At 44.3% G+C, this 24,105-nt stretch overlaps 1 protein-coding gene and 1 long non-coding RNA gene across 3 annotated transcripts in view; one reads left to right on the plus strand and one right to left on the minus strand.

Annotated features, from left to right (window-relative positions):
* Positions 1 to 23,023, plus strand: part of LOC146797500 (uncharacterized) — a 65,155-nt gene extending 42,132 nt beyond the window's left edge. The window contains exon 2 of the long non-coding RNA XR_014968491.1: positions 21,494 to 23,023. This is a non-coding gene — a long non-coding RNA (uncharacterized LOC146797500). The remainder of the gene's footprint in view (positions 1 to 21,493) is intronic.
* The window catches only part of LOC146797499 (contactin-4-like), a 976,366-nt gene that overhangs the window by 428,757 nt on the left and 523,504 nt on the right, over positions 1 to 24,105 (minus strand). The window lies entirely within an intron of this gene.

Raw genomic sequence — 24,105 nt, forward strand, 5'->3', positions numbered from 1 at the left:
TTTTACAATATCACCAAGAAGGATTCGCATTGTGATGGTGTCAGACATCATTGATATTGTGGAAAATTATCTATGTGTGGGAGATCAAGTGTCAAAAGTTGAACAAAAAGTTTGTAAGCTTCAGAAGGGATGCAACCCATCCATGAACTCTCCCGCGAAGAAGAGTACAAATTATATTTTGTATCTTCTGAGGAAAAGTGACATTGAAGCCTAAGATATGTTATGAAGTTTCCCACCCAGGCTTTCTCAGTTCCGGCACCAGAATAAAGAAGGTTGATTCCTCCCAGGAGAGCAGCCCATGTATTGACAGATGTGTTGGGCTGGTTATCATGGGACTGGCTATGCGGATATGATGTGAAACGTGTGGCGGATTTGGGTGTGTCAAGGTAAACTGAGCATGGTGTGGCATGCTTGTGTGCTGTGGAATGAGTTGCCAGAGTTTAGTAAGGTTTGGTATACTTGGTGGGCATTGCACGCCATACTTAGCTGTGTCGGAATGTATTGATTAGGATGTTGAGTGCTTGAGTTTGGAATGTTGGGTTTGTGGGGTATGCTTTACGGCTAGTGGGATGCTAGCGTATGTGGGGGTGCTAGGGAGACTAGATTGCTCCGATATGCGGGTGCAGACTGAGTGGCATATATTATGCTTGGTGGTGTAGGAAAGTGCTGGAGAGATTGTAGTATGTTTAGATGCTTGGGAGTGTGCTGTGAAAGGTGCACCCAGCATGCGTTTGTCTTGGGTGCCATGCAGTATACTTTGGTAGTATGGGGGGTGCTAAGGAGGATATTGCATAGTTTGCATTTTAAGTTTGCGGGGCATCGTGGTGCTTAAATCAAGTCTGTCCATAAAGTCCTCAAAATGACTAAGCAAGAGGGCTAAGTCCATAGCGGTTCACGAGGTAAGGACAGTGTCGTCAGCGCAAAGCAGCTCACGGATCGAGCGAGGACCAACTGTAGGCATGTCCCTGCCACCTTAGATAAGGGGCTTCTATAAACCATTGATATATGATGTAAATAAAAACGGGGCCTTGGCGAGCCTCCCGATTAAGGTGAACGTGCTCAGTGCATTCCCCGATCTCCAAATCTAACTGAGGCTGACAGATTGAAATGGAAATCATGCAAGAAGGTGACTAACTGTGGGTCAGACCCCATCCCCAACGTGATGGCCCATAATGTATCCCTGTTACCAATATCAAATGCTGTGCTTAAATCCATGAATTCCAGGCATAGCACCACTTTTTTGCAATTGTGTATTTACCTATAATCAAAAGCAGGTTGAGACCCTAGTCGATGGTTCCCACGCCCGGTCGAAAACCATATTGGATATCAGATAAAACATTCTGACCCGTGGCCCAGTCCATCAGCCTATTCAGTAAAATGTGACACTTGATCTTAACTGGGGAACTGATCATAGCAATGGGCTGGTAACACTTAGATCTGAGCGACGGGCTTTGTTAAAGACAGGAACATTCACAGCGGTGGATCATGCTTCAGGAATAGAAAGTTTCACAACTGCATTTAAAAATAGGGATAACAGGGGAGCCCACAACTGAAGGTTATCCTTGTAGACGCCAAGCGGACGCAATCGGGACCGGGGGCCTTGTTTGAGGGTAACATTTGAATAGCATTAAATACTCATCTAATTCCAAGGTAGTAGGAACATTTGAGTAATCAGTCAACCCACTGGAAGATGAAGAATTGGACACGTCATAGATTGTTTCAAAAAGTTTGACCTCATCCATTGGCGAAATAGTGGACAATAAAGCAGGTTCCACAGATAGTCTCAAAATCGGACAGTTGACGATTTCGCAAAACTTGGGGCTATCTCTTGCTATCTCTCAGGTAGCTAGCAGCCAACAGTTTTTCCCAGGCATCCTCTCCCAGCGACCTCCTGCACTCATCTAAAGTGCTCTTATATGATATACGACATATAGAAACCCATTTACGGTCTCTGAGAACAGTCTTTACTGCCTCAAAGAAGACTCAATGGGCCTTGGAACATTTGGCATTAAACCATTTGAAGGGTCTGGAATTTTTTGCGTTGCTGTTGCTTGTTAACAAAGAATGTATGTTACGAGTAATAACATTTAAAGAGTTTACATTATTGCGAGCAATAGAAATCAAATTTAAACATAAATCAATCTCCGTGCAACAAGACTTAAATACATCTCTAGGAAACGGTTCTATGAGCAATGTACACCATTTCACTCGCCGACATTGTGAGCAAAGACTCCTACTAACCTATGCTAAATGCGCTGGGCGTTCGCGACTAGAAGCCAAGTGGAAAGCAGCTGATATGGGATTGTGATCACTTAGCACACTCCAAGTAATCTCAAGCTTAACTAAAACATAGGTCCAAAGAGGAAAATAAAAAAAAGTCGATAACGCTATTTGTGCCTCTGCCAGTAAAAGTAGGAATAAATCCTATCGGGGAGGTAGCTAAATATGGGGCGAAAGTAGAGACTAAGTAAGGGCCCCATGCATCAACCTAAAAACCGGTTGCAAACGGGCAGATTAGCAGAATCTTCCCCTTTGCGACCGGTATTTTTGCATTTGGGATGCATCATCCCAAATGCAAAAATCGCAATTTAAGGAATCGCTAAATTTGCGATTACTTGAATTGCAATTGCATTTAAGGAATCACAAATTATGATTCCTTAAATGCAATGCATTAAACAAAAAAAGTGCGATTTCGCCAATATGAATCGCAAATTACCGTCAATCTAAAGTTGATAGTAATTTGCGATTTCTTTGAAAAATGCACTAAAGTGCATTTTTCAAAGTCACATATTACACACACACATGACCTTGGGGCATGTGTGTGCGCAACATGTGGATACATTGTAATTTCACGGGTGCAACAGGGTATACTTTTGGAACATTTGCACCCTTGAATTTGCATGCGCAGTTTGCGAGTACTTATAGGGTACTCGCAATTGCGCATGCAATTCTCATTCATTCCTATGGGCCTCCGGGCCCATAGGATTGGATGGAAATCAATTCCTAATTGCGACTCACAATTTGCGAGTCCCAAATAAGGAATTAGTAGGAATAGCAAATTATTTTGTGATTCCTACATGCATAATAGTGATTATTTAATTGCGATTCCTTAATAATCGTAATTAAAGAATCGCTATTGTCTATGTTGATGCATGTGCACCAATGTTATACTCAGCCAAGAAAGAATTCATACGATTCCCCGCAGGAGTATGTGAAAAGTGCAGGGATTCAACAAAAGGATTACCTAAGTCACCCAGCTGGTTAAAGCACCTATTTAAACGAGGGTGTAAGATAAAATCCCCAGCTAGGATAACAAAACATTTCTCCAGACAAGATTTGGCCAGAGAATCAAAAAAGCCTATAAGAGTCTCTACTTGGCTAGGGTTTCCAAGCAGGGAGGGAGGGTGCATAATGACAGTTAACTACCTTCAAACTAGGAGAATTGGTCAAATTCAACTGAACAGCTGCCAAATTAGGGGAACGAGTATGGATCATAGACACTGTACATACAAGGGTTAATGAAACCAAAATAAGAAGTCCTCCTGTTGTCCTTCCATGCGGAGAGGAAACAGCAGAAACCGTAAAAGAAAGAAAACGATTAAGAAAAAAATAAGTCAGTAGCTGTATCCCATGTCTCTTGCAAACGCAAGAGACATGGAATTGACTAAAAAGTCATAAAAGGCCCCGTTATCCTTTTTAGGTCTCGCCTGAGACAGCGCTTTAGCGCTGCTCTGGCGAGACTTATAGTAAGCGAGTTTTGGAAGTGCAAACAGTGCTTTTCAGGCCTCCAAATACAGTGCATGTGCGCCGGCGGTGCGCACCATTTGGCAGCCTGAAAAGCACTGCCTGATCACTTCGCGGCCCCTTTGATGTCCTCAGTGAGCCGCGCGGCCACTGAGGACATCAAAGTGCACACCATTTGCACTGTGCCCGCCCCCACTCCCCCCTCCCACTCCCTCCTCGTCAACTTCAGTGCGCAGCCCTGCTCTCCGCTCCCCCGCCTGGAATGCGCTCCTGTAACAGCTCCCCCGCCCCCAAGCGCGCGCGCGCCACGCTCCATAACGAGATAAAAGGATTACTCTGGTCAGCTGTGATTTTCTACGTCTTGCCTACCAGACAATATTTAGGTGCGTGTTTCCTTTTTTCTCATTCTAAATCCATTTTTCCCTAGGTGCATCCCCCACCCCAGCTAACACCTCTCTTCTCTCTGCTTCTTTAAAGCCCCTGAGTTTTCTTTCCTCTTCTAATTCACCTTTTCTCTTCTCATTCCGTTTATATCTCCCATCTGCCATTAGCACCTTCCTAATATCAGTAAAACGTGTCTTTATTTCCCCTGCTGCTAAACACACTTGGACTCATTTCTTTGTTACTGCTATTTTGCTCAATGCTCACTTTGTGTTCTCTCTCATGTCCTCTGCGCCCAGTCGATGCTGCTGTGAGGATTCGAGCAAGGAATTTCCAAGTAGATGCTGAAGAGGGCATCGTGGGTCTTTTCTGAGTACTACAAAGTTCCTTTTAAGTTTGGTGCAAAGAATCCGAGTGCACATCTCCAGGGCCGCCTAAGCATTTGCCAACCAGATGAGCTTTCTCGAGGCTTTGATATGGTAATGTTTGTTAGCGTCTCCGAATCTAGAGCTCTGTCTGCCTGGACTTGTGTTTACAAGTAAGCAGAGCTCCGTTGCGTGACCAGGTCACAGCAATAAAAGCCGGCACACCTTGCATTATAAAAAAAAGGGGCGCTGCATTCCTACACTGCCCCAGCTTTTCACTGCCTCTCCTTGTCCGTGTCTTTACGCCCGGCACATAAACAACCAGCCCGCGGGAGTGTCCCCAGACAGCTTGCAGGACACAAATCTCCTATTTCTTTGTTCGTGTGCTTGATTGTCATGTGGCACATTACGTAAACTTTGCACCAGTGCAAAAGAATTGCACATTGATTTTACACGATATTTGTTCCTTGCTTCACTCGGAATTAAACAGAGGTTTTCCTGCAATCATGTTTTTGGAAAGATGTTTGCATTGGGCCAAAAATGGAGTAAAGTGTTTTGCTCTATTTTTGTTACTTGTAAGATGGAAATGTGCAAACAGGAGGCTAGCCATCACTGGTGCAGACACAATTTTGACCCAGTCATTTCCAGATAACATAGACTGCAGGGGTGAAATGTAGCCATTTACACTTGCACCTGGACACACGCTAACTGTATAATCTGTAAATATCGGTGAAAAATTGAACCAGAACCATTAAACCAACATCACTGTAATTCGACCTAGGTTTTACGCCATATATTTTGCTTGTTATTATATGCATATTTCCACCAGGACAAAAAGCAAATGAAATAAATAGAATGTTCTCATTTTTTTGATTTTAAATAAAGAAGAAGATAAATGCATTTTGCTCCCATTTTGAACTGTAAAAGATGAGACGATGTTTGAGGGAAAAACAGTTTGCATTATCTCAGATTGCATAAACTCCTTTTTGTCTTAAGCAAAAAGATTTAATGAAATAACATTTGGAGTCAAATCTGCTTTTCTCCAGTCCCTGCTATACAAGAAGGAAAACGGTGTAAGTTGCTTGCCACACACTGCTGCACGCCGCACAATGCTACACGAAACACTGCTGCACGCCACACACTGCTGCACGCCACACACTGCTGCACGCCTCACACTGCTGCACGCCTCACACTGCTGCACGCCTCACACTGCTGCACGCCTCACACTGCTGCACGCCTCACACTGCTGCAAGCCTCACACTGCTGCACGCCGCACACTGCTGCATGCCGCACACTGCTGCACATCACACACTGCTGCACGCCGCACACTGCTGCACGCCACACACTGCTGCACACTGCTGCATTACTCACTGCTGCATGCTGCACGACACTGCTGCACGCAGCACACTGCTGCACGCCGCTGCACGCCACACACTGCTGCATGCCTCACACTGCCACACGAAACACTGCTGCACGCCACACACTGCTGCACGGCACACACTGCTGCACGGCGCACACTGCTGCACGCCGCACACTGCTGCACGCCGCACACTGCTGCACGCCTCACACTGCTGCACGCCTCACACTGCTGCACGCCGCACACTGCTGCATGCCGCACACTGCTGCATGCCGCACACTGCTGCACGCCGCACACTGCTGCACTCCACACACTGCTTTTATGCGAGTTTATGCTACTGACATTGTAAATGACAATGCCTTTTATTTGTTTTAAAACCAAAACATAAATAAAAGGCATTGTAATTTTACAATGCCAATAGCTCAAACTCTTATAAATGCGAGACCTATTGCATTGCAAATGCTTGTTGTTGGGGAGGCCAGCAATGTTCCAACTAAGAATTCAAATAATGCCAGCCTAAAAAACAGAACTAAGGCATATTTTATGTTTATACTTTTCCAAGATAAACACACATTATTTTCTGTGGTTCCCATTTCCACTGCTGATCCAGGTGACGAACGACAGATCAAACATTTATCAAACAGGACCACCCTCGAGGTGAGCACGCGGGTCACCGTTTCCAAGAGGGACCTGTGTCCTGCCGTGTTCTGAGGCGCATACATATTCATAAACTCGTATTTCTCATGATGCCGCAATATTTCCTGTATTAAACATCCGGCGGGTGATAAATCACCCCGTTTCTGACAGGTAATATCAGATCCAGGTGCGCGACCCTCACCCCGTCACCGTGCGCACTCCCAGGTGACCAGCAGGACGGGCCCCAGCCGTCCGCCTTTGCAATATAAATAGCCTTAGGGGTGTGAACATCCGGGCCTTGCAGAACATGTGGAACATCGAAGCCTCGAGATGGGGAGAAGGTCGGGGGTAGCTTTACAAGCGGACTCTGATCTCCACCGCTCGCGCACAGGATGGAGTCGCTGTCGCGGCAGCGCACGTGCCAACAAGGAGCATGTAGCTGAAATACATCACTGTCATCTAAGCGCGTGGTATGTCCCTCCTAGAGACATCTACTAAAATCTCCGAATGATGCCATGGGTCTCGTGCTAGTATGTCAAATGGGCCCCCTTGCTGCTGGACAGCTAATGAAAACAACAAGAAACGGGGTACGGTGGTCCCCCAAAGCCTCTGGGCTCTGGTGCCACTGACCCTGCTGCACCATTGTTATAGCTACGCCCCTGATCAGAGAGTATAGTGGCGTCCACGAGAGATTCATCAGTGCCTGACATGTTTGAACTCCCAGGCCCTAATATAGATATTAATTTCGTGTAGGCTCTACAGATTTATAGCAATGTAGCAGTACAGCTCTCACACGCTGCATCGCTCCCAAATTCCCTCTTCGCGGAATGAGACAGGCAGTGTTGGAGCACGCTGTCACCTGCGCCTCCTTCCTCGCGAGCTGAGCACCTCTAGTTCCGGGAAGAGAGGTTCCTCAGAGGAGCTCAGAATCAGAGACGAGAGTGTGTGCGTCATTGCCAGGAAGGCTTCTAACCCATGAAAGCGGCTAGAGCTTTAAACATGTTTGTTTACCTTTCAGTACTGATATGTAGAGATGGACAGGCCAGGCCAACAAATTAACTGGGAGAGACAGAGCAGAGCAAAGCGACTGGATCGGCTCTTAGAGCTTGTGCATGAGCGGAGCCCTAAAAATGTTTACCGAGTAAATCACACAAAAAAGAACATGTAAACCAGGGATTTGGTCATCTACAACATGTAAATGATAATAAACACAGCGGATGAGTTCGAGGGGTGAAGCAAGACGGATGAAGAGGGTGGAAAACGCATCAAGAGGGACGGGGTTGGGTGAAACAACAGCAATCATGAGGGAGGAAGGAGAAGGGCTGAAAACAGTGCAGGGGGTTGGGAGGGGACTTTAAAGACATGCACTTAAAAAGAGTAAAAAAATAACAAAAGAGTGCCTGCAACCACTGGAAGGACACTAACCACAGGAAGCAGTACTTGGTCCAGGCTCCACAGCCAGGAAAACAAGCATTGGCATAGCCAATAGGTCTCGCTTTTGGGACCTTATAAGTATTTAGTTATGCAACTGTTGCATGGCTAAACACTTATAAGGTCCTAAAAGCGAGACCTATTGGCTATGCCAATGCTTGTTATGAATTAGGTAAGCTTTCTATTTTCATTGGTTTCACGAGGCACCCCACATGCTTGTTTATTTGATTTAATCAATTGTTGCTCTAAAGCTAAGGAAAATGTCACGTGCATACACCTGTTACTGTTGATTCCTAATAAGTTAGAGTTCTTTTTCTTCTAAGTAGTTATTTTTGCTTTTTTATTTTTGTTAGTTTCTATAATTTATATGTTCATTTTCTTTTTTGATTACCCAGTTTTAGAACACACTGTTGTTTCTTGGATATTGTTTTAAATGTTTGCCACAACGTCCTGATAGATCATAGGTCTAATGATCATACAGTTACCTTGTTAGCAGATTTGGGTCTTACAAACCTGAGAAATTACACATCTTTGCCAGACAACAATCATATTTTATTAAATACCAAGTGGCATATCCATCATTCAAAATGACAGACCGTCAGTGCATCAACATCAACATTTTACTCGGACATCCCTAAGTCATTTATCTTCTAAAGATGTTCTATAAGTGAACCACTTTAATCCTTAGTGTGGCTGCGTGTAAAACAAGACAGAAGCAAACACTGATCCAGCATTTTTTTTAAATCCACAAACTGACAATTGACACCTATAGGCTACCGTGGCGAACATGTATTTTACTCTGTGTTCTGACTGTACAATTCTTTTGCTTCCTTTGACCATTGCCTGCCCAGAAAGCACACATGCGTCTGTTCCATGTGAAAATAGCATCCAGTGGCAATGCTGTGGGAAAGGAGGGCCTTATGAATCACGAGACTCTGCCTCTCGAGAGCCATGCTTGCTTCCGTTACTGAACATGGACAAGAAATTGCATATAACAGGGGGTGCAAAAGCATGTAGGTTAGTGGTGAATGCCTGGATTTGCCTCGCAACAGGAGCGGTGAAGACACTAGCAAAGGAAGCTCACATGCAACAAAGGCTGAGTCAACCTGCTCTTAGCTGTCCCTTCTTCTGCACAAGTTTAAATCTTGCCTCCTGAAAGCACATTTTCGAGCTACCATGCAAGCACAGGGCCCTGGCCTATGTGGATTTTACGCAGTCCGTATTTGCTGGTAGTGGTCAGCGTGACATCAGAGTTCACATAAACAGAGCATTTTTAAAAGACGCTGAAGGAAGACAATAGATTATACTGAATGGTCTCAGAAAAAAACAAGCGGCCGCGATCAAACATCAAAGCGGCCGAAAGTGAAAGTAATCGCGGTAAAGCGCGCGCGCCCGCGCACATGCACTGTAGCCCTAGGCTGGCCTGGTAGCACTTTTTGGAGCCCTCTCAATAAGTCTCGCCAGACCAGCGCATGCGCTGGGTCAGGCGAGACCTAAAAAAGATTTGAGGCCCTGTAGGAAGACGGCGGAGAGGAGGAGGCGCTGACTAATTGGAAGGAAGGAAACAAGTAACGTGAGAGCCATGTGGGAGTCAAACAATTTGTAAGTAAAGTGAAGTAGGAGCCACATAGGAGCCAGCCAATGGTAGGTAAAGTTAAGCAATGGATATTTTTTTAAATACAAGAGATTTCGCAAGCACAGCGCAAGTGCTGTGCAGACAAAACCTAAAATGTAATTGAAGGGGCACAATGTTTTATTAGGAGCACACACTAGAACTGCCAACTGCTGGAGCTGCTGAATAACAAGGCTGCCTAGGCTTGATTCTACCTCACGCCTCTTTCTTCCACGACCCTGCAGTAAAAAAAAGGTTTATTTATTGAGGGAGGTGGAATCCCCACTCCAATATTAAACACAATTGTTGTAAGGGTGAACCACAAAAGTCACTAAATAAACATGTGCTTAACCCTCTGGTAGCTTGTCACACAAGTAGTCAGGCTTAACTTAGAGACAAATTGTAAGTAGTGAATGCATCATTCATACAGTGATAGAGTGAAAACAAAACATAGTTAACACCCCAAACCAACATAGTAAAATAGAGTACATTTTAATAAATCAAATGACATAAACATTTGAAAAATCCGATCAGTAGACCTGGGGATATCATTTTCTTAATGTTTAAGTGAAAATAGCACTAAAAAGCACAAAGCGCCACTTGTGGTTACCAGGTAGTGCTGGACCGGGGTAAAGTCACAAGTTCAGGACGAATGTGATGGAGCGCAGGTCAGACACAGGGACCAGGGTAATCCAGCTGAAGAGTTACCTTCTCAAGTCTGCAGGAGGAGCTGCTGTTCGCGTTGGCGGGGCCATGAGGAGGTCATTGTCAGCACGAAAAGCAGGTCGGGTATCACGGAGGGTTGCTGTTTTGGCTCAAAGAGCAGACTGTAGCTGGAGCTTTGCATTGGCAGTCGGCGTGGGCTGGCACTGTCAATGCAAAGAGCCGGTCTTTCTCAAGTCTATCATTGGCGGTCGTCGCAGATGGTCGTTGTCTGTGTGAAGAGCATGAGCCGTTGGAGCTTTGTAAGGGATTTTGTTGCAGGCGGCTGATTCTTGGGGCAAATAGGTCACTATGGGGTTGCAAGGGGTTCTAAACTTCTGTATCTTCACCTTTTCTTCAATCGAAAAGTTCACTCCGATGTAAGTTATGGGTCCAGGACCTGGAGGGCAATGCTTGGGGGCCAGGTCTTACCCCAGAAGAGGCCAGTAGCAAGGCTCAGGCAGGTCCAGACAGGGCAGTTAGTGCTGGTCAGCTGGGCAGTTGCAGCAAGGCCTCTGGGTGTTGTGTCCATGTAGCTCAAGCAGGAGGTCAGCCAATTGACCTTTGGAATCCCTTCTGACGAACCTGAGTTTAAGGCATGCAATTCCAATTTTCCTTCTTCAGACAACAGGGTAGTCCTTCTTTTGACCCTCTCGTCTCACACCTAGGCCTCTTTTGTCCCAGAAACTTGAAAAAATACTCATCTCACAACAGGAGAGCCATTCACAGTCATGTCACCGAGGGTACTGGAACAAAGGCACAGGTGGTTTGGGCAGAAAAATGGCAGCTTTCTAAAATTGGCATTTTGAAACGTGTAACTTAAAATCTGACTTTACCATTAAATATGATTTTAAATTAAAATTCATTTGAGTGGAAACACCATTTTTGGTCCCAAACTGAAGTTATCACTTATTAAGTGTAATAAGATAACGACGTGTTAGTCTATGTGAGAGATAGCCTTACAACAGTGAAAAATTACTTTAGGACTATTTCACTATCAATACATATAAAACTTAAACCCACATTACCTACTTGCAGGCAGCCCTAGGGGTGGTTAGGGACTACATTAGGAGTGACATATAAATTATAAAAAAAGGTTTAGGCCTGTTAAAATGTTTACTTTGCTAAATCAAAATGGCAGTTTAAAACTAAACTACAGGCTTCAGTGGCAGGCCTGAGACATGATATACAGTGCTATATTAGTGGGTGACCCAATGTTTGCTGGCACCCACTTGAAGCATTTATTTTGCAGGCCCTGGATATATAGAGTACCCTTTACTAGGGACATTTAAGTAAATTAAATGTACCAATCCGGTGTAGGCCAATTATACCAATTTTATCAAGAGACAGCACAAACGATTTACCACTGATTTGCAGGAAAAAATTCCACAGAATCCCAAAAGCCAACATAAACGGGTTCAGCAAACAAATGCAAAAATCTGGGTTGACCCTGCAGAGAGGGCTAGGTACAACACCCAAACTTCCTCTTTATCTCACTCCTGCTGGTTGTTTTTGAGGTCTTGCTCTAGAGAGCTGAAACAGACTGAGAGGGGTTGGTGTTAGCCTTTGCTGAAGAATAGATGGCTTTCATGTTGATCTCACTTCCATGCTCTGTTAAATGGATTTCCTCCTTTTTCTGTGTTTGCTCCACTCCATAATCATAGCTTCTTTATGCTTGCTTTTGATTGGATAAGGTGTATCACTCAACTGCTGATGTCATGAAACAACATTTTTGTTAATGTAGTATGTTAGTTAGCACTCCATTGGCATGCATATCTTGCTACTAAGTGCACATTTGTGCTCCTTTCCTTGCTCACTCCTCATTTACCCCATCTCTTCCCCACCACACTCCCTCCTGATATTCGTCCTTGCATGCAGGCACATGATGGTGGCATTAGGGATGTCCTGCTTGTTTTCCTCTCCACTCATGCACCCTATTTCTCTCCTCATGCCCTTCCGACCGAAGTTCCTCTGTGGTGCGCAACCACAGGATGGCAACCTCGGTGATGCTGTGGATGTTGGCCTCCATCCTCACTCACCTTGTCAGGGACTACCCTCCTTATCAAAGCACCGATAGGTAAACAGAAATGGGAGTCCGTTGACCAAATGTAAAGACAAAGAATCCCCCAACGCCAACACAACTAATCTTCCATGAAAAAGACAGAAAGATGAAAGCTCAGAACCATAAACCAAATAACTTATAGAGGCACAAAAATAAGTAACACAATATGTAAATTTAGCACAAACATCATGCAAACTAATGCAAGAAATGGACTGTGTTGGTGAGAAAAGCAAGTGCGGTGCCCACTTGTTGGTCCAGAGTTGAAGGTCAAAGAGGGTATGAAGGCCTCAACAGGAGATTTTAGAATGTCCATCAACCATAACATCCACGGCACTGACCACAATTAGCAGATAGGGGTGGAAATGACACCCTATTCGACTCCCAGCTTCGAAAGCAAAGGGCAATACACCCCCTGGTCTGTCGTCCTAACTGTGCAGCTCAAAGTACAACATGGAAATCCTCTGCTCAGAGAAAAGCGAGGTCCTGCCAATAAATGGGAAGTGGTATTCTGCTATCAAACGAGGGGTCAGCTGTTTCGAGAACCAATGCCCTCAGATTAGGTGGCGCCGGATACTACACTCATGAAAAAATATATCTCATATGAGAGAGAAGCGGTCACCTCATAGAAGAAAGGGGCAACGCCTTCAGATCAGAGAGTGGTAACTCCCTGAGAAGGGGGCAACAGAGCAAAGAGCTGTAACACTCCTAGGTTATAGACTGAGCAGTGGCACTCTCTGATATAAGATCAATACCACCACCACATTAGAAGCCTGAGCACACTCTCAGATTGGAATCAGAAATGTAAATGTAAATGTCCTTATAGAGCGCACTGTCACCAGACGGCCACCTTGCGGTGTCGCCTTTGCGGTTTCCGGGTGCTGATACTCATACCGCTGTGGAACCCCTCCTGGCTTTCCCTGTGTAAGTGTCCACTCCTGGGCACCCCCAGGGTGAAGCCAGGCATCCTTAGCGCTGTTGGGGCCGGTGTGGAGGCTAAGCAAGCTATTGCCCAGAGTTGCAGCGTGGGGCCCGTGATTAGAATAGGCACCGAGGCGAGAATAGACAGGTCCGAGGAAATTGAGCCCGAGCCCCGCCAAGGCAGGAATCGAACCCTGGTCCCTGGCCAGAACTCTGCTTCAGGGTCTGTCGCTCTAACCATTGAGCCACACTCCTCCACAGGAGGACATCAGGAGTACACCTTCAGATCAGAGAGCTGTCTCACTCTCATAACAGAAAGCAGAGAGCACTCTCAGATTAGAGAGCTGTCTCACTCTCATAGTAGAAAGCAGAGTGCACTCTCAGGTTAGAGAGCTGTCTCACTCTCCTAATAGAAAGCAGAGTGCACTCTCAGATTAGAGAGCTGTCTCACTCTTCTAATAGAAAGCAGAGAGCACTCTCAGATTAGAGAGCTGTCTCACGCTCATATTTGAAAGCAGAGTTCACTCTCAGATTAGAGAGCTGTCTCACTCTCCTAATAGAAAGTAGAGAGCACTCTCAGATTAGAGAGCTGTCTCACTCTCCTAATAGAAAGCAGAGAGCACTCTCAGATTAGAGAGCTGTCTTTAGAATGTGGAGTGCTAACCTCAGGTTTAACAGTTATGATAGTCAGGTTAGAGAACTCTGCTGCTATCAGTGTTGGAGAGATGAGCAGCCCCCAGTGTAGAAAGCTGTTGCAGATTCTGATGAGACAGGTTAGATGGCAGTGCACCCCTTAGATTGTAGAGTAGTGACACCTTTAGGTTATGGGGCTCTTGCCATCAGCGCAGGGTCATGTTAAGACATCATCACAAATGCATAATCACTGAAAAACACAAAGGCTAAAGTGACATTGTAGATAGGCTTGGTAATGAGAGGTCCTGTGCCTAACCCTCCACAAGAAGACCATGCCCAGTGACTGGTCTCCCACCAGGTGCCGCTTCCACACCTCTGCTGGCGTACACAGCGTTGGGTGGAGGGCCACAAGAGATCCATGCACAGTGGAGGGGTCAATGCAAGGCCTGGTCTGTGGCCAGGCCCTAGACCCACCCCTCTGCTAGCATACACAGCGAAGTGTTCAGTGCAGGGCTTGGCCAGAGGCCAGGTCCTGAGCTTAACTTTCTGAAAGAGTGTCATGCGCAGTAGAGGGCTGGCCGCAGTTTAGCCAAAGTCTAGGACCTGCGGCCACATCTCCACCAGCAGCCAATCCATACTGTTCATAGTGGAAAGTTGGCTGGAGGGCCTGGCTTTTGCCCAGACCCTGCATTCATCCCTCTAGGGCCATGTGCAATGGAGGACTAACTTAACCCCTATGCTGGCTTCCAACTTTTCCTACAATGGCGGCAGAGAGTAAATCGCAGAAGGGTCATGTACAGTGGATGGCTGGCCACAGTCCCTCATGTCCGTGCATACTTGTACACACACACACACACAAGCAGCCATCTTGTATTTTTTTTGTTACAAATAAGACTAGAGGGACAAGGCATTGCGTTTTCGTCCCGCGGGTGCGGTGGAGACTGACATTTGCAGTCCGGCAGGTGAAACGTGACCTATTGGTGCGGTATTCGTCATTGAAGAGGGTTGCAGGTACGAGGGACGACAGCATCTACTCGATATGGTGCAGTAAAGAATAAGAGGTGAAGACTGGTTTCCCCAATTGCCCTGACGAAGTTGCCTAGAGAGTGTTAGCAACGAAACATGTTGGCCTTTCGTGGGTGGAAGTGGCCATATACATGCCCATTTTTTTAACCTGAGGACACTCGCTGCACTCAATAAAGTATGTCTTGCATGCGAGCGGTACCTCATTTTAATTGCGAGAATAGTTTCTCTTATGTACGGTTGGGGTCCAGTGGGCACTGAGTGAGCTATACAGACTCAGTGTTGTTTGGTACACAGTCTTTTTGATTTATTCTCTGTTTAATTTCTCACCTCTGAGGAAATTTATGCACACACTTTCTTTTTCTTTCTGGCCATGTAAGCAACCGATGATGATAACGTGGGCATACTGGCGAGTACCATCCAGCAGCTCCTTGGGTTTGCGTACGTGAGGTGCTTACTGGCTTTCTCTCACATTTTCTGTCTTTAATTTGCAATACACATTTGTGTGAGGGTTTTGAAGTTACTATATGCTGTGTATATAGGCTGCGGTTACTGACGCTTGTTTAAACTGAACAGCACGGACCAGCAGGCCTCTTGCAATGAGCAGGCCTTGCTAGGGAAGTTTTAAAGTGCATAGTGAAAGCTCCCTGTGGTCCCAAATTATGAATTGGTCTGTTCGATAGGGGTCAGATCTTGCAGTGTTTTTGGTTTTGACAAATATGACTAAAGCCAATTAACAGATAGCCACGAGTGTTGGCATGTATGCGCACGCAAAGGAATCATCGTTGAATAGTTTATGTCATAAAACGTAACAATACAGTTGTCTTTGAATGTTTTTCCATATAGTTTATAGATTTTTCATTTTATGATGGAGTCCTCCTACTCTTGCCTATGCCAATGCTTGTTCCACAATAATACAAGCATTTGTAAAGTTATTATTTGTGAATAGAGAGGTTTAGAGCATCAGGAAGTGGAGAGTGAATAAGTGAGGAACAGGGAAGGGAGGAGCAGCAGAGCACCAACATAGCAGGGAGGTGTAAAAGGTAGGATAAAAGAGCACATGCAAGGGGAGGACAGGTGCTGTAGAGGTTTTGAATGTCGCCTCAGCCATGAATATAAGAGAGAGTGGGGCAGCAATAGAAAGAGACAGTCATGGGCACTGAAATATGCAAATTCCATAGGAGGTGGAAGAAGATAGAAAATAGCCAATAGCACTGGTGGGACAGCCAGTAGACAGTGGGATGATCTAAGATGTGGTTGACAATGTCTCAAGCCAATGGCTAAAAGAAGCAGAACAAATGATCGAAGCAGACAGACACATAACCCACTCAAAGTATAGTGATAGAAATAGGTTTTTCCTGAAAACACAGCTATATTTCTATAAGAGAAGACATCCAGAACTTGGGTCTCTCAGCTGATTGAGTGTCACCATTAGCAATGACAACTTGCTAAATTCTTTGAGGAATTCAAATACCTAATAATTAAAAGTTCCTACATTCACAGGCCCTGAACAACTTCTTCAGTGGGTGGGTCTGTGGCATGAACCCTCAAATGTTGACTATAGATGTGAAATGGAAACACCAGAGCTTAACTTGTTCCATTGCCCTTCTCTAGTAAATCAGATTGCAACACTGTCATACATAATCATGTAAGTGGTACTCAAGATTTATCTTTAGTTGCCTTGATGGATTGGTTATTGGCAGTTCATTTTGAAAGATTTTAAGTTAAATGTAAGTTTATGAGTTTGGTATCAAGGAGGGGTGTGCACCTGAATATTGATACTAGAATCTCAATGGGACACAATATAAATGAAAAATATCGAAAATATAATATTGATAGGTAAGTCCATATTTACATAAGTAGAGGTAGGAATATAAATCTGTGTTTAACCATATGGGATTTCCTTTCGATATTTTATATATTGATATTCAATCCTCGCTAATCCTGTACCATGGTATTCTGAGGGCTGATACTCAGTAGAACAAACTCAAGGGGATAATATCTTCGGTATTCATTCCAGGAAATATTTTATTCTTCTGAGATCTCCACATATACGACAAAAATCTGTCTTTGCTGGTCCACCAGACCCAATGCAGTTCACTTAATTCTCTCTCTCTGTAGTGGCGCCTTATGTTTCTCTAAACACCTAGTTATTTAAGCATCTCAAAATATGTATGCATCTTGTCAATTCAACATGTAACGCGTCCCCAATGTGTTGAACAGAACAGATGTCTTAAGACAATAGATATGGGATTTTGTCAGCTCTCAGTCTCACCCACTGTGCTTTTGTTCTTGCTTGGATCAAACTTTCATACTGAGCATTTGTTACGTAGGTAAAGTAAATTAGGCTACTTTCTAGTTAGAAGATTTCAGACACTCACATTACTTCTCATCGCCATTAACAACTATTAACGTTGCGATCTTTAATCTTTACCACTGTTTTATAAAAATCGAAAGCACCCAAAAAAAACTAAAAAAGACATGAAAAGTGCCATTGTGTATATAGCACACTAGCACACCACAAAGGCATTCTAATCTGCCACCCTGCGGTCACAAACAGATTTATCGATAGAGTAGACTGGTCAACAGAGCCATGAGGCGCAGCTGTGACGACATCAACTGGAAGGAGGCATATGATGGAGGTACAAACAACAGCATGAAATTCAATCCACATTTATGAAGATCTCTCGGGGTACTCTGGCAGCCAACGATTCACTTGTCTAAATTTATTCCAGTAAATCACTTTGCATCAAGTTCTTCATATCAGCGGGTGTGTGGTAATGCTTGCGGGCTTGTTTGGTACACGCAGATTGCCTTTAATTGAATGGATAGAGTGGAAGACTACCTTTTCTGTCTTAAATAAATATTTATTGAGGAAAGTCATATGCAACTAATCTGTTTCTAGATTTCTGTGTGAGTAAGGCGTCCGGAGCCTTCGTGAGTGGTGTTCAGCGAGAACAGATACAATTAAGGGTGGTTCTAAACTAGCTGCCAAATATACAATCAGTGCCCCAATTTAAAAAAAAATATTTTTACTTTATGCTTTTTTCTTTATATTTTACCCCTTGAATTTACCGACCTTCTCAACTTGGAGCGCCAGGTGATGGACATGTTTGCCTATTTCGATGGAATAAAACTGTCTCATTACTTCTAGTAACACATTGTTTGTTCTTGATTTTCTTGTATTCCAGTCTTCATCTTATTATGGAGTTTCTAAATATACTTAACTGTGGCTGTCAAAAAACATTAAGCTCTGTAACCTACATTTTGCTCACCATTTTGCCAATATTTTAGAATGTGCATTAATTGTAGTTGAACTTGGACAAAGCTTGCGCACTTTTATCTTTAGAATCCTGCGATAGTTAGAGCTGATACTAACTTTTCGTATGCACTATGAGGTGTTAATATTCTGCCATTCAAAGGTGTACCTCTGTTCCCTATCTGTGCCAGGACCACGTCCTGTGGTTAGGGGGTTAAAGTTTCAGACCTTGGAACTGGAGTGTTGTCATGGTAACGGAGTGGGGTGTGGCTGGAATAAGAAACACGCAATTGGATGATCATAGTGGAACATGCAGTGGTGCTCCTGGACAATGCCATATTATGAGAGGGGTTTCAAAAGGGAATCTGTTTTGGTCAGATGTTCTTGTGGCTTCCAAAGCGTCAAAAGTGCCATGTCTATTTTCCCATTCACCTCGAGGCTCTTGGGACAGTCACCCCGACCATATTTTTAGAGGAATTTCGATAACGGAGTCCCTTTGGAAAGGGTGAAACCTCTATGAATACTCATTCCTTAGAACAGGGACCAGCTTGGGGGCCATAACCTGTATGAAGCCCACCTCCAAAAGAGCGAGCTACAGAGAATGAATTTCCAAAAAGGATTCCTACTATCACCTGACACCCTTACCCCCAAACAGTGTATTTTTCAGGATTAGCACTGTTAGGATGGTATCTGCTGAGCTGTTTATGATGGACAGTGATGACTTTAATGGGTCTTTCCTATTTGAAACAAAATCTTTCGCCACTACCGGTTAAAATGGGATTATCAGTGACTGAGTCTAAATAAAAGGCAGTGTGAAACTGAGGGGTCCTAGCCTAGACGCAGCATGACCTGGGCAGGATCAGGGAAAGCGCGTGTGGTTAGGAGAAGCTGAACTCGAACAGGTGAGTTTAAGGGTGTTAGACTAACAGGAAGGGCAAAGATGTCATTCAGAAGCGGCCTGGCATTCTCTACTAGTCAAATACAGACTCTTCAAGCAAATAAATCAGTTATTTGCCTGCAAAAGGCCATGAGTACATTCTGCTACAGGGTATGGTTTTCAATTTCTTTAGTTCTTAACATCACCTTGTAATAATGACTTTTAAACCCACCTTTGCTTTTTATGGCGACTCTAAGGAGCTTTTTTGGATGCTAAACGATTTGTGGATGTCCCTTTGGTGAGGCCAGACGTGCTGACTTATTTGAAAATATTTCCAAGCACGTTTTTGAAAAATATGAATGTGAGCAATGATGCTTGAGTGGGGGCGCAGTGAGCCCCCCTCTTTAGCAATCTAAGCGGGATGGTGGGTGCCACTGGGTTGGTGAACTGGATCAAATTAGAACATTAATTAGTTATTTATGGTCCTCTTACGTCTGCAGGTCTTTAGAAAAAATGCTCATAAGTAACACTGTTAGGGAGTTCTGTGACAGAGGGTTAATAGTCACTGTCTGACATGCACATTTAAGAAAATAGAGAAAGAGACACTGTGAAAATAGGAGAAAACAGAGAATAACAAATTCAAAAAGTGAGTATGACAAAGAAAGTTGAGAAAGAAAAAAGATGAACAAGGTAAGCTATCAAATAAGAAACAAGGCTAGGCTCATGGGGAGGGAGAAATATAATAGGAACAAGGTAAGCTATCAGATAAGAAGCGAGCCACTGAGAGGGACAATAACACCAACCAAACGTTAGCAAAGAGCAGGCTCTAAGCCCCTGCAAGTTCCTGGTAATCCAACAATAGTTCTTTGAAACCAGCACGCTCTGGTAGACGTAACCTAAAAAGGATGGGTAGCTAGAAAGAGGAGGAAAGAAGGGTTATAGAGAAAAAAGAAGGAAAGGTAAAACGTAGAATGGAAAAGTGGAAGAAAGGGGGAAGTGCATGAAAGGTAGAAAGATGGATGAGTGCAAGGCAGAACCCCTGGAAGGGTGAAAGGATGACGAAAGAGTGAACGAATTCGTAGGTTAAAGGGTTCATAGTTGGAAAGATGTAAGAATGGATAGGTGGGTGAAATGATGGAGGAAGCACAAGTGAAAGGATGGATGGGCGAAAGGATGGATGGATAAATAGCTGATAGGATGAATGGATGGATTCAAGGAAGGTCAAGACATTGACAGATGAGTGTCTGAATAGATGGAAGTGGAAAAGGATGAATGTAGAGATAGATGGGAAGGGGCATGAAAGGGTAAATGGAACTATTCTAAGGAAGGTCGGCTCTGCTTTCTTCATGTGCTCGTGTGATTAGGTTCAAGTGGTGGGTATTTTACATTTGTGACTATTCCCTTGTCCTCGAGTCATATAATAAACGTTAATCACTGATTCAATGTGATTTAAAGCATGATGTCTATTGTTGATTTCATTCAGTGAGGGGGCCTTCAAAGCATGTTGTCTATTCCCTCAGTAGTTTAAGCATTTCTGAAGATTTATACATTCAAACCACAAAGTTCTTTTCTACAAAATCGATTATTATTTAGTACAGCTCTATGTACCCAATAGTCTATTTACAAATGAATGTATGGTGGCCTCTGAAGACCCCCTCACGCCTAAGGGGCTTGGGTTGGACCCCTACCCCTAGTGCATGCCAATCCCAAAAATCTGCTAGTTTGCATTGCAGGAGAGGAGCACATACAAGTAGCAATGCATACCCCTCCCCCCCCTTCTGCACACAAGTATTTGACACCGATTGGCCCTCTGTACGCGGCAAGGGTTAGAACAATTCAGCGCTTCTCCCTCTGATCCTGGAGCATCAGAGAATGTGAAGCCCTTTGCAGCATCGCTGTTCAGCTCATTTTGTTATTCACCTTTCTTTTTACAGCTTTTTAAGTAGCTTTTCTCGGTTCTGCATGACATACTCTGAAAAGGCTTGACAATCTGCAGTAACCTATCAGTTTCAGATCAAAGCTGCACAGAATATAAATGTAGGGGCTTAGAGAGAGGGCAGCAGGCAAACAGCAGCAGCCAAGCAGTGGACTTGAGACAATGACGCTCAATAGGGTGCCTTTAAGGTCACTCCAAACTGGCTCTAATGCGCATCACAGGGTAAAGCTCAACGTTGCGCCATGCAATGCTTGTTGTCCACATGTACAGCTCTTAAACCCCACCTGCACAGCCAGACCAGTTCAGCTGGAATACCCCAGTTCAAGCCCTGGTGGGAGAGAATAGTGGGAGGCAGTGAAGGGGAGTGGGGGTGCTCGCCTTCCTTCCTGATTGATAAGTGATGGAATTGAAAAGTAAGGCAAGCTGCTGTCTTTTAATAGAACTCGGAGTTGCGTGGTATTCTTTTTAAATGTCTCCATATTTCAGTCTTTTGGTATTTATCCAAATAAATTTCGTATTCTGTGAAAAATGCACAACTAAAATAATCTCCATTCTAGGCGAACACGTCAACTGTCCACTCCCCTCCAGAAGAACCAAAGCACTGGTGGAATCCACTCTTCCATACGAGTGGCAACATGATGAAACTCCATCGGAGCAACTCGAGATACATTAGAGACCCTCTGTAATACAGGAAGAAGGCAAAGACCTGACTCTTCTTAACTAGCGATGCCAGGTCCTACCGCCCACTTTGATCTGCAAAAGCTGAATGATTATGGAACAGTTGTAACATTTAGATACATACCAGTCTCGTCATGGAGCACGGTCGCGCTGTGCCCATGACGAGACTATCTCGTCGTGAACCCCACCCACTAATGAAACGCCCGGCACAGGAGGGGGAAAGGGCGTGGCACAGAAGGGGTTAAAGGTAAGAAGAACGACTTACATACAACACGGATGTAACTATTGCTGGCACCACAGTAGCAACCCCTGTTGACAAAACAATAGGGACAGCATCTACTACCGAAGCCGTATCCACAACAAACCCCACAGATACCACCATGGCAGGCACAATAGCAGCCATACCAGCTTCTTCATAGCAGTCCATAGAAGCAATAACAGCTGCCAGCAAAGAAGGGGACCCCAGCAGCACCTCACTGGAACTACTAATCGTATTCCTCTACAGCTTTCCCCTACTACCAACAATATCACACAGGCGAGGAATATACGTGCAAAGCTAACTCTACCAAGTTGCTCACGGATGGACCCAGGAGAATGTATTACCATCACTGCTTGGAATGGGCTGTTGCTACTGGGTGGACGTTTTATGGCTTTCATCATGGCTGCTTGTACCCAGTATTTACTATGTCATGATCCTGTGTCATTCCTGTATGGATCCTATCAGGATTCATTGTGGCAGCCTGGAACTAGTGCTTGGCGATGGGCTACTCGTCTATAAATGCTAGGTGGACTCTAAAGAGGGTTTACCTGACAGTCTGTAACCAGTGTATGTCATGGATGAGTCCTGTTGCTCCTGGGTTGACCCTAAAGACACTTTATCCTGCCTGCCTCTAAACAATGAATGCCATGGACTGACTCTCTGCTGCTCCTGGGAGGGTATTAGCAAGCAGAGTCTGAAACAATTCTGGCATTGCTAATTCTCAAAGACAGAGGAAGGAACGTTATTTGTAGGAGCTAGGCATCATTCCATAACATCCCCAATTTATGATCCTGTTTCACAAAGGGAAACTTACACTTTTGTATAAGTTTACAATATTTTTGTTATTCACAAACTACGAGTTTAATTTTACCAATAGTAATTTTATGACTGCGGAGACTTCGCACTTATGGCGGGGACTGGGGACTCATAAAAAGATTGGCCTGCCTATCTTTTTATGTGCGGAGTACTCTGCCCCGACTACCACGTACAGTAGAAGCACCATCCATTGCCATAGTAACATACTATTCTAAAATAATGAAGAAATAATCTTCAATAATACATTTTTTCGTTATTTCAGTAGTTTGGAGAAATCACATATTTATACTCCGGCCAAAACGTCTTTTGCGTTTGTAAAGTTCACTTTTACAAGGCTCAAACTTTACATTAGAATTCACCAGAAATTATTGTATTAAACAAGCAATACAAAATCGATGGATCACACACCATAACACTAATATAGCAGCATGTTTTCCCAGTTGTTCAATATTAAACCCATTCATCCCAAAGTAGGCTCATCATACTTAACACATTTGACACATCAGTTCCATTTGTAATATGTTAGACGCATTCCTGAATATGTTCACAATTGCTTGATCACCATTTTAGTTCTGCTTGATATTCAATCATGTGTTTTGGGGATTAACTTCAAGTTTTCCACACTAAATTCACTCAAACTGCCCTTGAGAAGGCAGCGTCATGGCATAACGTTGATGTTGAAGTAGAGAAGGCCACAGGAGAACGCAATAGTGCCTTAACCCCTTCAGTCCCACGCCCTTTCCCCCTCCTGTGCCGGGTGTTGCACTAGTGGGTGGGGTTCATGACGAGATAGTCTCGTCATGGGCACAGCGCAACCGTGCTCCATGACGAGACTATCTCGTCATGGGCACTGAAGAGGTTAAAGAACACAAGAGAATGCAATAGCGCCTTATCATGGACAAAATTGATTGAGCCTACTCTATTTTACTTAGAATTGCATGGAGGAACATTTGAGGAGACAGCCAACGCTGGAGCAAAGAGGACCAAGAGAGAAAATGCCTAGGGTGGAGCTTGAAGCATACCTGCATTACCTGAATACTGGTGGGTTGGGAATATCCTGGAGACACCGAAGGATTGCAAATGCTCCTGACCCTGTACACATGCTGTAGAGCCTGATGGTGTGCACTGGAGTCCATGTCCTGGCCGTGGTCATGAGGTTCAATGTAGATAAGTGTCAAGTACGCCTTTTACGTGTAAAGAGCTTGTGTTTCCTGATTTTAATCCCTACTCCAGGAACATTATGGAGCTTTTATTGTGTTGGCCGGTCTAAGTAAACCTGAAATCACTGGAACCAACATGTAATGACTTACAGTTCCTGAGTTATTGTATTTACCTGCTGTGATGCCACCAAACCATAAACTAAGAGTCCATCACTCTGGGTGGGCACTACCCTAACCATTGGGTGCCCAAGGCCAT

The sequence above is a fragment of the Triturus cristatus genome, chromosome 9 (genome assembly GCF_964204655.1).
Source record: "Triturus cristatus chromosome 9, aTriCri1.1, whole genome shotgun sequence".
Taxonomy (NCBI): Eukaryota; Metazoa; Chordata; class Amphibia; order Caudata; family Salamandridae; genus Triturus; species Triturus cristatus.